General features: G+C 26.1%; 1 long non-coding RNA gene across 1 annotated transcript; it reads left to right on the forward strand.

Annotated features, from left to right (window-relative positions):
- The first annotated feature begins 3,125 nt into the window (after positions 1–3,125).
- On the forward strand, positions 3,126–4,274 carry LOC121219526 (uncharacterized). The gene is made up of 2 exons (XR_005916338.1): positions 3,126–3,251; positions 3,993–4,274. It is a non-coding gene; the product is annotated as an uncharacterized lncRNA (long non-coding RNA).
- Positions 4,275–4,528: the final 254 nt, after the last annotated feature.

Consider the following 4,528-nt stretch of genomic DNA (forward strand, 5'->3'; position numbering starts at 1 on the left):
ATCAACCCAAGTTCGAAATTTAACTCTGAAACCTTTTTATATTGAATTTTTCTATTTATATTTTTAAATATATTTTATAAAATTTTTGCAGTAATTTAGTTACTTAAAATGACTTAGATCTATATACTTCAAAAGCTAAGTGATATATTGTCAATGAAATTTGTACACTCTAGAATTTGGATTTAAAAAGTGAATTGGTTTTTAGGGTGTAGTATGTAATGTTTCTAGAATTAGATAAGTGGTCGAATTGATTAAATCATCAATTTTTAATTCAATTGATTCAATAACTAATTCAATCGATTCAACCGATTCACTATTTAATAATATAAAATAATATAATTACTAAAATAGACCCAACTTAAAATATAACTTGGACAAAAACTTTAGTGGAGCTAAATTACCGGTGAAATCTCGTGCCAAACTTTCTTTACGGTTTTCATCTCTTCTTCTTGGCTACTTTTGATTGGATTTTAAAAGCAGCGGCAGGTGGTTGCAGATTGAAATAGTGGCTGCCCGGCGGCAACAAGAAGACAGCAGACTGTTGCCAACGGCAATGGAGCAACAATAGACAGAGCAAGACGATAGTGTTACCCTTAAAGCCTTTTGGCTTTTGTTTTTTGTTTTTTAAATTACTTTTTATTGTCAAAATGCAAAAACGGCTTTGACGGATTTTTTACTGGTTTATCCGGTTTTCGTTTCATGATCTAAAGGCAGTTTTGACCAGTTGGCATTTTAATCGGTTTTTTTATTATTATCTATTATTGAATCGGTTTACCAGTCGATTCCCAATTCGGTCGATCGATTCGGACCAATCCAATTCCGAAATTATTAGTAGTACTTGTTAGAAAATAAAAAAGAAAATTGGAAAAAAAATAAAAAAAAATTAATATTAGTAAAATATGTCGATTTTGAGACGAATATAACACTTTCTTTAAGACTTTAACATGCTTTCAAAATATATCAAAGTATCCAACACTCTAAGCAAAATAATGAAAATGATTAATAGAAAAGTCATTCATATATGTCAAATAGATATACCTTTGCCTAAGATACCCTTTCATAATGATAAATCTTTTAATGAGTTATCATTTTATAAGGTTGTGTTGTTTTATAAGTTAACTAGATAACTTTACGTACAAAAGTTACGTCTATACAACATAATTATTCATAAATAATTATAATATGCTTGACTTTTCTAGATAATAAAATATTAGTACATACCAACATTATAAAATACTAATAATACCCCACTAGTAACTATTTTATAACCTTTCCTGCAAACAAATATTATGCATATAAGATGATATCTTTTAATTTGAATCATCAATTAATAAATGTAATTTAGAATTATAATGAATTTGTTGGCGTCCAAAGATTGAACCACAACTTTTAGTACTAAAAGTGGAAATATAGAACATAATATTTATCTGTTAGTGGTTATTTACTTTTAGCACTACTCTAGTCATGTACTTCTCTTGTTTATCATAAACATTTACGAGAAAGACAACAAATTTTCTTGTTAAAGCGACATCACTTTTTATGTGTATTTAGGTAGAATTCGTTTAACATCTTCATTGCTTTGAATACTACAATAATAGACAATTTTATTAATTAAGAGTATTCAAACTCATCCTCTAGTAATGGACTTCACTAAACTTTATTAAACTAATTTTGGAGTAAGTTTTACTAATACATCACGAACACATAACGATAACTTTTTTTACCTATTAAATTTTAAAATTAGAGGTTACTAATTAAAAATTGAGTCCCATTATCCGTGTCTAATAATAAGATTGAAATTCATTCTAGTTATAGTACTACTAATCAAACAAAATTATTTGTTCCGATATTCATTACCTTAAATTAGAGATTATTAATATAATTGATACATAGTTTAACATGTCCAAACATTCGATTTTACAACATGCTTTCGGATATTATCTAAGAAATAGTTGGCATCAATTGTGTACACAATTCTTATTCACATTAAAATTAATTATAATCATTCCATTTCCATCACTTTTATCCAACTTAGTCCAATTTCTAGTATATTTTGGATAAAATAAATGAAGCCAAACACTTTTGTTTTAAGATTAGGAATCCTTTAAAATGTTTTTTTAAATAAGATAATTAAAATTATTAGCTTATATAATTTTTGCATTGTGAAATTATATCAAACTTTACTACACTACGGTGGTGTGTATATAATTTCTTTAATTTTTTCTTAATTTATAATTAAATCAACACATTCATCACGTGCAAAATGTACAATTAGCCTTCTCCGTAACAACCATCTTCTATAACAACCTTTTACTATAACTGTTAAGTTTGCTGTAGAGTAAATTTTTTATGTTTTCTTTTTACTCTATAACAATTTTTTATCTACAACAACAACCATAAAGTAAGAAACACACTCTTTATAAAATTATTTCTCTATAATAGTCTCCTGTATTAAATTTTAGTAAAATTAGTTCTATTTCTAAGTGAAATAAAAATGACAATTTTTTATTAAGATATTATTCGAATAAAAATGTTTACTTTTTATATAAAAATATGTTAATAATATTTTAATAAATGAAATCACATTTGTAAGTTTTATTAAAGATATAATTTAAATCTAACTAATTAATATTATTAATAAATTATAGTTTTTAATTTAAAAAATAAAAATGTAAAATTTTGAATGTTTTTATAAGTGTCTCTAATGTTGCTATATGTGTATAACAACCACCTCTCTATAACATCCACAATTTTGGCAGACAAATGGAACATTATAAAGAGGGTTGATTGTATATTCTTTTACTAAAGAATGTTTAATTCAAAAATCAAGATATTGATCACGCCTACTTATACATGATAAAAGTACCAGGGATGCCCTTGTACTTAGGAATAGATTACGTTTCGGCTCTTCTATTGAAAAAATGGACAAATATACATTTTGAAAAGTGAAAACTAGCTCCTCCGTTAAAAAAATCATCCATATTTATTGTTAGCTGGTGATTTGGATTTTCTATTTTTTTTGTAATGGTGACATTGAAATAAATGATGACGTGTATTTTAAAACTAAAAAAAATTAAATACTCATATATTCATTATCCAATATCCAATATCCCAAACCCATTGCATCCCTTTATAATCGATAGGATTGTTCCTAAAGGTAAAAAATAAAACATTTTCATTCCAAAAACCATCCTCATTGCAGCGCAAAAGCTTAAAGAACACCAAAATTAATTTTGGTGTTCATCAGCAAGGTAAGAACACACAATCCTTCCAAGAAAACTTTTACGTTCTTTGACATGTCAGTTTATGATTTACCTATTTAGTTAGGTAATAGAGTTTTCTTTGACATTTTGGCATATATGAATGTGTGTGCTATTTGTTATTTAGATAACTTGTTTTTTCTGAATTCTATTAAAATTTTAATATAAAAGAGGCTATTTGTTGGGTCTCAATTGTATATAGGATCTTTGTTGTTTTGAGTTGTATCTTTTTAATTATTTGAAAAATATTTGATTATAAATATAAGATATTATCTTTGATTCAGATTAATGGAAAATGTGAAGAGGATTGATTCAATATATATTTATTATTTTGGATACATTATATTCAAAATTCTTAATTTCATAGTGCTTCTTGTGGTGCATTATATAACTTCTGGAGTGAAGAAACAAGGAAATCATTGTATAAGATAAAATGGTATTTTATTTATACTTATATTATTTGTATTTTTCTGATTAATTTTTTCTTTTGCTAAATGAAATAACTTGTCAATGCTATTTTGAATAATTTTTTAAATATAGATGCTTTTTTTTTTGATATATTACCTTTCTTCATTATAATGTTGCAACATAGAAAGAAAACATGAGAATGAGAATGAGAATTTACTAACGGTTTAGACATTTGATAGTTTTATTTGAAGAAAGATTGTAGTATGAAATTGTAGGGGTTTTTTTTATTGGTTTTAATTTGTTTGGTTATATTCGAAATTTAAGCTTTTTTGAAGGTGAAAATATGAACAAGTTCCCAAATTTTGAGGATCCATATAATTATGAAGAGTGAAATGTTATTTGCTACTGTGGGAGTAAAATGCCTGGACACACTTCATGGAAAGATCGCAAAGTGGGTAAGGGATTTTATGGGTGTAGAAATTACAAAGTTTGCTGTAGTGATAATAATTTGCATCAAGATTTCGTAGTGGATTAGATATTAATTTTTGGAAATATGTAGGTTCGCAGATGTAATTTTTTTTATTGGTATCATCCTCTTAAAGATAATGTACGAGCGAAAGAAATGATGATTTGTTTAAGAGATGCTTACAAAGTAATAGCGAAGGAGAATGCAAAGTTATAAACTCATAATAGAGTGTTGATATAAATTAGGACTCTGAAAGTTGAAGTTGATTTGTTAGAAGAAAAGTTAAAGGATAACATAGCCAACGAACGGAAATTAGTGAACAAGTAGAACTTATACAAAATTGCATTATTATTATTATTATTATTATTATTTGTGTGTGTGGATTGTTAACACT

This window comes from Gossypium hirsutum, chromosome D07 (genome assembly GCF_007990345.1).
Source record: "Gossypium hirsutum isolate 1008001.06 chromosome D07, Gossypium_hirsutum_v2.1, whole genome shotgun sequence".
Lineage (NCBI taxonomy): Eukaryota > Viridiplantae > Streptophyta > Magnoliopsida > Malvales > Malvaceae > Gossypium > Gossypium hirsutum.